The 13,791-nt window shown below is 47.2% G+C and overlaps 1 pseudogene; it reads right to left on the minus strand.

Annotated features, from left to right (window-relative positions):
* Positions 1–10,135, minus strand: part of LOC133747707 (liver carboxylesterase 1-like) — a 34,521-nt pseudogene extending 24,386 nt beyond the window's left edge.
* Positions 10,136–13,791: the final 3,656 nt, after the last annotated feature.

Genomic DNA, 13,791 nt, shown 5'->3' on the forward strand with positions numbered 1-13,791 from the left:
AGAGGTTACCGGTTTGATGACCCACCTCTTGGCTTTGACTCAGGGTGGTTGTTACCCAACGTCCACCAGAGTCCAGCAAAGTTTGAACACGCAGTCTCCCTCCTCTGCAGCTCCCCCAGCTGGGGCCAAGGGCATCACATCACTCAGAGCACCTTGGCGACCTCTGCCTTTATCTCCAGCCCTAAATGCCACCTCCTCCCAAGGCTCTCGAGGCTGTCAGTGTCATGATGGGAATAGAAAAAGTCCGGGATGTCAGGTTCTGCCCTACGCTTCTAACATCCTCCTTGCTGGACCATCCATCTAGCTCAACACACACTGGGTCAGCCCTTGCACTTCATCTCATTTAACTTTTCTGGAGTGAATTAAACTTCTCTGCACATCAGTGATTATCTCACAGGCCCCTGAGAGTTTCTCACCCTAATAAGCCTCCTCTCTGCCTCCTCTGTGCATCCAAGATCCACAAAGGCAGGGGATGTGGGTTGAGAGTTCTGTGCTTCTCCTTCTCCCCCAACCAGAACGGTCACCCACCTCTATGGGGACACCAGCTATACAATAAAAGAATAAAGGATTGAAGCGGTGTATAAACTTTTATTCCTTCCTTATAGGACCTTAGAAAGCACGTGCAGGAACAGCTTGTAGCTCGCTCTGGGCAGCAAGCCAGGGGCATTCCTGGGAGAGTGGCTGGGTGCTGACAGCTGCCCGCTTCCAGCAGACCTAATCTCCCACTCTCTCCACTGGCAACAGGCACCCTGCCCTATCTCTGTCCCTTTGTTGATTTAGGTGATGCTGACTCATTGGCCCATCAGCTTGTGCCAAAGACACTTACAGAGGGAAAGGAGCCCAGAGCAATCCCAGATGGTTGACTGAGGGCAAAGAAAGGAAAGCCCTCCTAGCTCTGCTCCCCACACCTCTGTCGCTGGAGAGTGGCATTGTCACAGATGGATCTTGGGGTGCGGGGGAAAGCCAACACACGCTGTCTTCCCCAGTCTGTGTTAGAGAGCCCTGGTTTGAAGATCAGAAGAGTGACTTTCTAGTTTTGCAACCCCACTGTGTGAGCTCCCCTCCCCTGCTTGGGCCTCAGTTTCTCTCTCTGTAAATAAAGAGTTGAAATGTTGGCTCTGATTCCTTTTGGCTTTGACTTTGTTGGAAACCATGTCTGAGCTACCCTGGATGTCAGGTTCTTTTTTTTAATTTTTATTTAGTAAATATAAATTTCCAAAGTACAGTTTATGGATTACAATGGCTTTTCACTCCATAATTTCCCTCCCACTCACACCCGACACCATCAAATTATTAGAGAACATTGGAGAAACCCTGCAAGATATAGGTACGGGCAAAGATTTCTTGGAAAAGACACCAAAAGCACAAGCAGTCAAAGCCAAAATTAACATTTGGGATTGCATCAAATCGAGAAGTTTCTGTACTGCAAAAGAAACAGTCAGGAAAGCGAAGAGGCAACCAACAGAATGGGAAAAAATATTTGCAAACTACGCAACAAATAAAGGGTTGATAACCAGAATATACAAAGAGATCAAGAAACTTCACAACATCAAAACAAACAACCCACTTAAGAGATGGGCCAAGGACCTCAATAGACATTTTTCCAAAGAGGAAATCCAAATGGCCAACAGACACATGAAAAAATGTTCAAGATCACTAGCAATCAGAGAAATGCAAATCACAACCACATGAGGTTTCACCTCACCCCGGTGAGAATGGCTCACATTCAGAAATCTACCAACAACAGATGCTGGAGAGGATGTGGGGAAAAAGTGACACTAACCCACTGTTGGTGGGAATGCAAACTGGTTAAGCCACTACGGAAGTCAGTCTGGAGATTCCTCAGAAACCTGAATATAACCCTATCATACAACCCAGCCATCCCACTCCTTGGAATTTACCCAAAGGAAATTAAATTGGTAAACAGGTTCTTTTTTTAAAAAAGCTTTATTTATTTGAAAGTCAGAATTATCTAGAGAGAGAGGGAGATTCAGAGAGGTCTTCCATCTGCTGGTTCATTCCCCAAATGACCACAACAGCCAGGGTTGGGCCAGGCTGAAGCCAGGAGCCAGGAGCTTTATCCCAGTCTCCCTCGTAGGTGCAGGGGCCCAACCATTTAGGCCATCTTCCCTTGCTTTCCCAGGCACATTAGCAGGGAGCTGGATCAGAAGTGGAGCAGCCAGGGCATGAACCAGCACTCACCCTGTGTCACTAAGGCAAACTTAACTATGGGAAATTTGTGTTCCCTGTGGCTGGAAGAAATCCTGAGACCCTTGGCCTGTGATGCCCCCAACCTCAAATCTCCTTCTTCCCATTCTGGTCTTCAGTAGAAAGAAGCCTGAGACCTGAACTTCACACACTGGACCTGGGATCCTGTGCTTACCGGCAGCCTGGTTTTCTTTGTCAAGTCCGCAGGAGTGTAGATATTCAGGTAAAGACAGTCTTCCGAATACACGAGAGAAATGTTCTCCAGTCTGTTAGCAAAGACTTCTGAGAGCACTGGCCCGGACCCTGTGATTTGGGAGCACCTGTTGAGGGAGAAAAAGAATCCCTGAGGTACAACCAGACCTGAGCAGGGTGACTTCTCGGGTGAGGCTAGGCCTGGACTGGGAGGTGGAAGGCTGTAATGGAGTTGCTATCACCTGACTTGAGATAAGGGGATGAGTAGAAGGTTACCTGGGGTGGTTCAGGTGGGGTTTTGCAAGTCACACAGGCCTCCAAAGACCCTGCACCACGAGAAGGCCTTGGCACCGTTCTTTCGAGGACATCATGGATGTTCTGGACCAAGCAGAGGAGGATGCCCGTACACTGAGCTTCCCTGGGAGATGCACTTCCTGCGCCTTCAGGATGGGGCCCTGCTCTCCTCTCAGCTCCTCACAGTGGACTGCAGGCTGCCCGTGGTTCCCCCCTAGCTGTAAGAGTTGTAGTCCACGCTAGACTTCTAGCAACCGTGAGGGTCACCCAGGTGGCAGACACATACAGCCTGCAGCAGCAGGTCAGGGGTGACATCTCCATGCAACAACCTCAGGAGAGATTCATTCCAGTCCCATCTCTGCCACCAATTCACTGGGTGACCTTAGACGAGCGCCTTTCCTACATTCAGGCCAGATCTTACTGAGGGGATTTCTCGAACACCTGACAGAACCCAAGACCCGGGAGGGTCATTTCAAGAGTGCAGATTCACACTTAGCTGGGAGACCTGCTGACTGTGCTCCCACGGTCAAGCCCAGAAATGGCCCTCTTCTCCCCAGGTCTTGGTTATTGCAGCTCTGTTTGGCCTGAGATGCAACAAGACCCTTGCCAACGAGTCTAGGAGGAATCGTGCACACCAGTGCTTCACCAGAGGGGCTTAACAGCCCACCAACAAAGGCCTTTACAGAGGGCCTTTGACTCATGGCTCAACTCCAGTTCCCCTTAGCTAAGGTCTCATCTGTGGACTGCGTACACAAGGACCCAGAGCCTCATCTACATCCTGTGGCCTAGAAGTCTAAGCCTCCATGAAGGATTCAGCAGCCTTCAGCTCGCAGCAGATCCAAGGCTACCCAGGCTGAGTATGGGCCCCACTTACTGCAGTCTGGGAACGCTCTCCTCTTGGGAGAATACATGCCTATTTGAGACGATGCGATGGGCTCACCAGCCTCTGTCCCACAACAGATTCTGAAAGAACACAGCGTTAGGTCTGGCCCTTCCTTCTGTGATCAAGGAAATATCACAGGGGAACATGTACCTGTCTGAACCAACACGATGGCTTCACCAGCACCTATCTCCTGGCAGAACCCAGTGTCAGCTCCAGATACTCTCTGTATTTAGGAAGCAGTCCTCCATGGTGCAGAACTGCTGGGGACACACCCACCTGGCCAGTGAGCTGAATCTGGACTCAAGTCTCTGACAAGCTTTCCTGCATGGCCCAGGTTCCTGAGTTTTCCCAAGGTCCATCTGGGCTGGAGAGCTATGTCAACCTTAAAGACCTTGTGAGGCTTTTGGGAGACCTGGGGTTAGAGACTCTGCAGTGCCGAGATGACTGCAGTGGTCGTGGGCTCATGTGAGTTGTGACGTGTCATGTGACACACTGAAGATCTCCTGAAACGCCACTGATGAAGGACCAGCACAAACCAGATTAGGAACTCTGAGACAAGCTAGTCTCTCGGCATGCAGACATCAGCACACCCACAGCATCGGGAACGTTCAGGGACACCGGCCCTCAGGAAACAGACAGAATAAGATGCTGGAGACTGACAGCAAAGTGATGGAGATGAATGATCAGCCAGGCAACAGTTCAAACCAGCTCTTTGAGAAAGCTCAATGAACTTCATGAAAAGCAAAAAAAAAAAAAAAAAAAAAAAAAAAAAAAATTCAAAATTCATTACAGAAATTTGATTGATTAAAATATTAAAAAACGGAAATCTACACACTAAAAAATACAATGAATAAAACATGCAATCCGGAGCATTAACAGCCAAGTTGACCAAATAAAAGAATCAGTGAATTCAAAGACAAGCTATTTTAAAACACACAGAGCAGTAGACAAAAAAAAGGAATGAGGAAAATGCATAGGATCTGTTGAACAACAACTACAGAGAAAATATCTGGGCTGCTGAAGTTCAAGACGCAGTTGAAAAAGACAGGGAAGTTGAAGGTATATTCAAAGTAGCAACAGAGAATGTTCAGAACCTGGAGAAAGATGCAAATATCTAGGTACAAAGAGGTGAAAGGTGACCCATCAGATTGAATCCACCAAGACTACCCCAAGATATATAATCAAAGCTTCAGCTATAGAAAACAAAGAGAGGACCTAAAAATAGCAAGAACAAAAAAGCAAATAACACATCAGGAAGTTCTCATATGACTTGGCAGAAGGCTTGCAGCCAGCAGGAGCGAGACGATAGACCCAGACACTGAAGGAAAACTCTCTCTGCACAGCAAGGCTGTCCTTCAGAAATGGAGAGAGACGCCCCAGAAAAACAAAAGCTGAAAGGTTTGTCTCACCAGACCTGCCCTGCAAGAAACGCTACAAGCTTGAAAAAACAAACACTGAAGTGTCACAAGGACACATCTGAAGGTATAAAACGAGCCCGTAAAAATATAGAAACTACAATTACTCTAACACTCTGATACTGTAATCATGCTATGAAAACCACTTATATCTTTAGCATAAAGATGAACATAGAGGGGTCAGCATTGTGGCACAGCGGGTTAAGCTGCCGCCTGTGATGCTGGCATCCCACGTGAGAACAGGTTTGAGTCCTGACTGCTCCACTTATGATCATGCCGCTTGCTAATTTGCCAGGGAACACAGCAGAAGATGATCCAAGTACTTGGGTCCCTGTCACCCACATGGGAGACCCAGTGGAGTTCCTGGCTCCTGGCTTCAACTTGGCCCAGCCATATAAAAATATTTAAGACAAAAATAACCGCATTAATTTTTTAATGAAAGGTAATATAAAAAGATGAAAAAATGAAATAAAAAATTAAAAATGTAGGGAGAATTGGAGTTAAATAGTAGTTTTGTTCATTTCATTACTTCCTGAAGTTCAGTTGTAAACTCTCTAAAATAACTTATTGTAATTATAATGTTTATTGTAAACCTCAAACTAACAACCAAGCAAAAGGTCATAATATATACACTAGAAGTAAAAGGAAGAAATAAAAACATACTATAGAGAAAAGCATACAACTACCAAGCAAGAAAAAAATGCATGATAAATAGAAAACATGTAACAAAATAGCAGGAGTAAGTCTTTGACTATTAATAATTACCTTGAAATCAAGGTAAATTATCCAATTGAATGACACAAGGTGACAGAATGGATTAAAAAGTAAGACAGTGGAGCTGGTGTGTGGTGCAGCTGGTTAAGCAACCCCTTGCAATGCCAGCAGCCCTGTTTGGGTCCCAATCGCTCAGCTTCCAGTCCAGCTCCCTGCTACACTGGGAAAGCAGTGGAGGACAGCTCAGGTACTCGTGTTCCTGCCATCCAGGAGGGAGGCCCAGATGAAGATCCTGGCTCCTGACTTTGGCCTTACATAGCCCTGGCTAGTGCAGCCATTTGAGGAGTGAATCAGCGGATAGAGATCTCTCTCTCTTTTCTCTCTTTCTCTCTCTCTCTCTCTTCTCCTTTCCTCTCCCTCTGCTTCTCTGGAATAAATAAATCTTGAAAGAGGGAGGAGGAAACGACTTGGGGTTGTTGCTGTGGCGCATCAAGTTAAGCTGCTGCCTGCAATGCTGGCATCCTGTAAGGGTGCTGGTTCGAGTCCCAGCTGCTCTGCTTCTGATCCAGCTCTCTGCTAATGTGCCTGGAAAAGCAGTGGGAGGTGGTCCAAGTGCTTAGGCCCCTGAACCCACGGGGAAGACCCAGAAGAGGGTCCGGGTGCCTGGCTTCATTGCAGCCATTGGGGAGTGAACCAGCAGATGGAAAAAAAATATATATATATATGTGTGTGTGTGTGTGTATAAATGTATATATATATATATATCTCCTCACTTTTGCTCTCTCTGTCTCTCCTCATCTCTCTGTAACTATATTTTTCAAATAAATAAAATAAAATATTTAGAAAAACCTCAATTAGATATAGCCTACGTTATACTATCTGTAAATATTATATATAAATATATATATCTGTATATATTATTCCATTTTAAAGAGAAAAAATATTAAACAGGTAGAGACTGAAAAAAAATGTCCTAAAATATCAACAACTGTGGCTGGTGTTATTGTGAAGCAGGCTAAGTCACCACCTGTGATGCTGGCATCCCATGTGAGCACTGGCTCCAGTCCCAGATACTCCACCTCCAATCTAGCTCCTTGATAGCGGGCCTGGGAAAGCAGTGGAAGATGGCCCACATAGTTGGGCCCCTGACACCCACATACCACGTCCGGATACAGTTCCAGGCTCCTGGCCTTGGCCTGGCCCAGCCCTGGCTGTTGCAGTCATTTAGGGAGTGAACGAGTAAGTAGAAGACCTCTCTCTCTCTCTCTCTCTCTCTCTACCTTTCTAATAAATAAATAAACCTTTTAAAAATTACATAAAATATTAACAGCCAAGAAAAATACTGAGAAACATGATGTAAAACATTAAAAACAATTCTCTCTGAGTCATGGCATTGCACATGGTCTTAATTTCCCTACCTTTTTCCTCTGCATGTCCTACATTTTGGTAATGAGTATGTATTATATTCTCAATCAGGAGGTAGCAACAGTAGACATTATATTTTAAAGAAATGAAAGAAAGAAGGCAATTGGAAGAATCCTGGTCAGGAAGGCCTTGCCAAGGAGATGAGTGAAACTGGGATGGATGCATGGAGTGTCAGCGTCCTGGGTGTGTGTGTGGGGGGGGGGGGGGAGCTTTGAGCTTTCATCCCCAGGAGATAAGGGTGACTGTGGCACACCAGCCATTGCTCTGCTGTGTCCGGGTAGCTGGACACACCCGGCAGTGAGAACTCATCAAATCAAGCCCCGGCCCCTTCACTCATCCCAAGGCACAATCATGCAGAGGTGGAGAGAGGAGAAAAGTAGGAGCATGACTTCTCAGCGCCCTCAGCTGGTCCCAGCTTTTATTCCCACACTCATCACAGTCATTACAGGATTCATTCCGTTTGTGCATTGCCTGGTATCTGTCTCCCCCTGCTGGAATGCAGGCTCCAGGAAGGGAGGGAGCTTTGATCTGTTCACCAGTGGATCCCAAGAACCTAAACATGTCTAGCACATTAGGTGCCCCATAAAAGTATGTTGAACCGAGGGATCTAGCATGCTGTGAGGTTTCTGGGATGCTCTTGGGGGCCCTAGAACACAGTGTAGGCCAACCAGAGGGTTGCCTTGACTCCTTCCTACAGCATCTCCCCTGAGAGATGCCGGCGCCAGCCCCGTGCACAGCTTACATGGGAGGGTAGGAGGTGGTGTTCTTCACGTGGCTCCATGGCTCTGCAGGCTGTGGTGGTGCAAACCTCAGGGATCCAAGAGGGGGCTTGGCGAAGGGGATTCCCAGGAAGACGGCCACGGGCTGTGCAACTCCTTCTAAGCTGACGAACTTCCCCAGGACTTTGCCGTGCACGGTGTCCACCACAGGTGGTGCAGACGGGTGCCCTGGTGGACATGGAGAGGAAGAGCGGACACGTCAGAGCAGGGAGGTCTGACCTGGACTCCAGCTGGGATTTTCCACATTGTAGGCATTGACCTTGACGAAGACACCTAAATCCTCCAGGCCCGAGTTCCTCCTTGTGCGACAGAAGGATGAGGGCTGCTTTAAGGAGCAACCTAGAATTGAGCATACGAAGGATCCACCCTCGGGTCAATGCCAGGAAGAGCTGTTGGCAAGGAACAGAAGCTTCTGGAAACATCGACCCATTAGGACGCTGGTTCTGAGCCATATGCTGTATGCGCACTTGAGCAGGCGTGTTGAACCTGGTGTGTGACCCCATGGAGGATGCCAGTGTGAGAGCTGAGAAAGAGGAAACTCAAGGACAGCGACGGTGAGGCTAGAAAATCCATCGGAGGGAGGAGGAGGACGTCGCCGCACCCTGGAAGCCCAGCAAGGAGGGAGGGGGATGGGTAGAGGGCTGAGTGCACCAAAGCGGGGTGGCAGGGTCGGGGGGTGGCGTCTGAGCTGAAACCACTGGGCCTCACACGTAGGAGCCCAGTGATCACCTTCAGCAGGCGCCAGACAGCCCAGAGTGAAAAAGTGGGCAGACGCTGTGGGAGGCAACAATAGGAACAACGGGAACGTGCACCTGCCGAACAGACACCATGTGCCCAATGTCCACTCCTGTCCATTAAATACTGCTTGAAAAAGCCTTGCCAGCTAAGCATTAGCAAGCCCATTTTACAGATGAGGAAACTGAGGACATGGCAGCAGACTTTGTAAAGATGGGGACAAGAAGGCATTGCCTGGGGATAACTGGCAGTAAAGGAAGGCTCCACTCCAAATTTGTGTCCCTTCTTGTTGTGACCTTAGGCCACGCCCCAGGCCTCTCACAGTGGCTCACCACCTAAAAGAAGATAAAAGATCCAAAATCAAATGAGGGCCTGAGCTGTCAGGGCAGTGAGGGCTGGAATGCTGGCTCTGGATTCAGGAACCTGAGATAGACCAGGGACTGATGCTCTGGGAGGCGTCGGGCAGGTTCATGTCCCTCTGCAAGTCTCAGCTTCTCTGACTATAGGAGGGCACCAGTGTATTCCAAGGACCCATGCTGTTCCCCTGTATTAACCATTGTATGTTTGATGCTTTGACCTTGCCGACCCTAGTGGAACTGTGTTGCCCAGGATCCAACGGAACCAGCACTCCCTCCCCACCAGGCTCTCACACTCAGGCCACCATTCCCTGCCCGATCACCCCAGAGCCAGGCACTGCACCGCCAGGGCAGACCCTGTGCCCAAATCTCCAGAAATGACTGCCACCGGCCAGTCTTAGCCTGCTTGTCCTCCCTGCTTCTTCCTTCCAGCAGAAACCCTGGCATAAGCTCTCGCCAATGCGCCCCACCTTCCTCCTGACCTTGCCTGGTCTTCCTCTTCCCTCCATGGTGAGACCACCCCCCCCCCCACTGGGGTCTGCAAGTAGCAGATTGTCTTCCAATGACTCTGTTGGACTGTTTCTCAAATTTTCTACCCACACGTGACATTCTAAGTCATTTTAAACCTTTATCCAAGACTCTAGACTTTTCCTATTCTGCTGAGTCACTTAGCACAGTTCAGCTATGATGTAGACCAATGGTCAGGGGGAAAACAACCTGCACTCTCTTCCTTCCTGGTGTCTGGGCAGAACGACCAGGCTGTCTGGCTCGGTGGCCCCAAGTCCAGAGGGCACTCATATCGGCGGAGGATCAGGACCTGTCAGGTCCTCGCTCACCTTGGCCCAGGACAAAGATTTCCAAACATGCCCCCTGATGTTTGCATTTCACGACTCACCGCATGCCATAGAGGTAGCCAGAGAGGTCAGGACCAGAGCACAGAGCCCCAGCCTGGAAGGCCCTGGGAGTTCTCTGTGTCCCTTTGAGGGGCTTTGCAGGTGCTGCCCCCGAGCCTGAGGCCTCGCCTCCACATCCTCACCCCCACAGCTCCACGGGCTGCTCATGAGATGCCAGAAAAGCTCTCCTTGCAAAGATCTCCAGGGACATCTGTGGAGAATCAAAGCCAGGCTCAATCATGGTTTACCCTCTTTTATCCTAAGAGTCCGGAGCAAACTCTCAAGTTACAGAAGCCACAAACTGGTCCAACAAGTTCCTGCGGAAGGCTGCCTCCCTTGCAGGAGCCTAATCTTCCTGCCCCACAAGCTTCCCAAAGACACCCATAGGGGAGCAGGTGCCTTTTGCTTAGGGACCCCCAGAACAAGCTTGACAAAGTCTAGGACCACTCAGTGCCCCACCGTGCTCAGCCAAATTACTCTTAGACTCCCTGAGCTCGTGTTCCATGGACTCCTAGGCTCTCAGGTTCGGAAGCAATCTTAAACTTCATCCATTCCCTACCTAGTGGCCCAGCCTCCTGCCGCACACCTCCAGTGCCAGGAGCCCACAACCTTCCAAAGCAGGCAGCTTTGTGGGAAGAGCCTTCCATGGTCTCCAGACTTCATCATTCGTCCGTTTGTTCACTCGTTGTTCATTTGTTTAACAAAATTCCTGGCCCTTGACAGGTGAGTGTGCAAACGAGAAAAGAAAACATCGCAGGTCTCCATCACCATCTCTGTGGCTTTTTCAGCAGTAGATTATGCCTTCTGTCCTTTAAAAAGGTCACACGGGAAAGGACAATGGCATATGTTACCGGTCTCCAATTTTAAAATATTTTGTGTGGTTTTCTTTTCCATCCAAGTTGTACACTGACACCTCTTCAGCTCCCCACAGACCTGAGTGGAGGAAGCCTTTTGCTCCTTTGTGATGCTGCCCTCTGCTGGACAGTAGGAGAACCACAGGTGAAGACTGGGTTTGTCCCCAAAGTTATGTTTGGTTTGATTTAATGAATCACATCCACAATTGTTTGAGAAAAAGAAGAAAAGGATAACATTAGATTGCTTATAAAGTAGACAAAGTAAATTGTTTATTTTACATGTTCACAATGATGGACAAGCAGAGGTCTACTGAAATCTGACATGCAGTCTCATTGCTGATATGAACTGATTTAGCTCTTCTGGAAACGGAAGTGTATTATGTAAGAGGAGTCATTCCAAAAGCCCTGGACTGTGACCCCACCCTTCTTCTGAAAGTCTGGATGCCAAAAATAATACTAAAGAACGCGCTAATTTTCCAAATTGCTCATCAAACTCTGCTCATAAACGCTCAGCATCAGATTAATGACTAAAGAGATGGACGCAGCCACGCCAGGCAGACATTGGAGCAGATGTTAGGGAGAGCTCCTGGAAGCCTGGCACGCACACAGGCCACACTGTTCAGATGCAGTGCTCCCTAAACAGGCTGGCGTCACACGGAGACTGGAGACATGGATTCCAGGTCCCATCACGAAAATCCCACTTCTGCTGGCCTGGGGAGTGACCCGGCTGTTGGAACTTTGGGAAAACCCTGCAGGCAGCTCTTCATACATCTCGATAGAAAACACTGAAGGAAGTGAAAAGAAAGAAGAAGAAAGAAGATGCCAGGTGGCATTGGTGGCATTCTTACCCGAATGTCAACTTCGCTCTCCAAAGCAGATGATGGGGTGTCTGCACAGGAAGAGGACCTGATATCCAGGAACTGGGAGATGTGTTCTCCATGGATAGACACTTGCCCAAAGTGAAGTCATATTTGAGAAAGCTTGGATCGTGAGTGGTATATAAGTAATACATGCTATGCCATTTTGTCATTTCATCTGGTAGTATTTTTTTTAACAATGAGTTGAATGGTACTTTGTAGCTGTTAGTTTTCCCAAATATCATTGTAGAACTTAGTCTTCATCAGATGTCATTGGATTTCCAAATTGCTAACTCGTGGCTTGGTCTCTGCTTATAGACCCATGAAGCACACCTCAGCCAATAATGAACGGGAGTTGGTATATAAATACGTAGGCTTCTTCACTCCGCTTCAGGAACAACACTGGGTTTGTTTTATGTCAGTTCCTATTGGTCTCTGGGGGACTAAATGCCAGTGTCCAGTAGGAAACCTACTTGGAGCACGTCTGTATTCATTGCCTTCCTTTCCTTGCCTCTCTTCCACACTTTTCTTTGGGGATTCCAGTGACCCCTGGAAGTAATGATTGCTGTCAAATCTTTGTCTCAAGGACCAGTTTTGGAGGGGGTACCAAACCCAAGACATCACAATGGACCCCTGGTTCTGTCACTAGGTGCATGCACATTGAGGACCATCCTGTCTTTGTTCCTTCCAATGCCTCTCTTTGTTTCTTCTAATATTCCTTTATCTGACATGAATAAAACCATATGAGTTTCTTTTTTCAGTACCCTGTGTGGTATGTTATTTGCCTTCCTTTTACTTTTATGTCTACCAATCTATGTCCTTACGTTTAAAGTGCATTTCTGCCCAAGGTTGGTTTAGAAGTCAAGATTGATGATTATACACACACACAGACCGAGAAAGTGTGAGCAGTTACACACATAAGTGAGGTCCCTGGAAGAGCTGGGAAGGTGTCTCAAGCAGGTGCACATATTCAGAGAGAGCACAGACAAGCAGAGTGGCTGGGAGCTCTCAATAGGCTTAGGGATGGGCCATGGTAGATTTCTCCCCATTGTGACTGACCACAGGCACCAAAGGAGGAAGTCCCCAGGCTCTGTGATCAGCTTTTCCAGATAAGGGAGACAAGTGTTGGCAAGGAAGGGGCAAGGATTACCCAGCACTGAGTCCTGCTTTTGTTTCAGCGGATCTGACGATCTCTTTTAACTGGTGTGTTCAGGGTATTTTAATCTTGTGCAATTATCGATATGGTCAGATTAAATTCTATCATTTTAGAAGTACTTTCCATGTGTCCATGTGTTTTTTGTTATCTTTTTCCTGTTGGTTTGCTTGCTTTGGGACTTGGGATTTTTTTCATGACTCACTTTATCTCTGTTATTGGGTTATTACTTATAATACTTTAAAAAATCTTTAGTGGTTGTTTTGGGTATGCAATATACATCTTTGATTAATCACATGGCACCTGAAAACAATATATACCAATTGCATGAAGTACAAGGACCTCACCCCAGTGTGCTTTAAATGGCTGCCTTCCATCTTTTGTTCAATTTTCGTCCCAAATTTTGTTGTGATTTGTGCTCTAACCACAATTCACTGGCACTCTTTTTACTTTAGACAGTGATTGAAAAATTACTTTGAAATCTTACCTTTACCTTGATTTTAAAGATTTCCATAGATCTCCATTTCATCTCCATTTCATCTTTCCATAGATATTAATGCTTTGTTTTGGACCATATTTCTTCTTGAAGAATTTTCTTTCCTGCAGTGTGGGTATACCTACAAAAGCAAGAAATTAAAGGGGGGGGGGGAAGAAAGGAAAGAAGGAAGGGCATTCAAGGGAGGGAGGAAGGGAGGCAAGTATGGTTATCTTCTTAGAATTCTATCTATGGAATACATGAAATCTGTTATCTTTATATGTTAATAAACATTTAAATAATTTTCTAATTGCTTGCTTGAAAATTCTTTCTCTCTATTTTTGAAAGATATTTTTTCTGAGGCAAGATGATGGAATAATTACCTGTCACTCACATCCCTACCCGACCTTGCCCCCGAAATGGGGCCACATTAAAGAATGATCAACTATATTCAGGCAGGAGTGACTGAGGAAGGACACGAGAGAGAGAGCGGACAAGTGGTGAGGTCCCTGTGGAGAGCAGACATCAATATAGCACTGTGGAGAGCAGAATGAGGCA

This window comes from Lepus europaeus, chromosome 19 (assembly GCF_033115175.1).
Source record: "Lepus europaeus isolate LE1 chromosome 19, mLepTim1.pri, whole genome shotgun sequence".
NCBI classification, from domain to species: domain Eukaryota; kingdom Metazoa; phylum Chordata; class Mammalia; order Lagomorpha; family Leporidae; genus Lepus; species Lepus europaeus.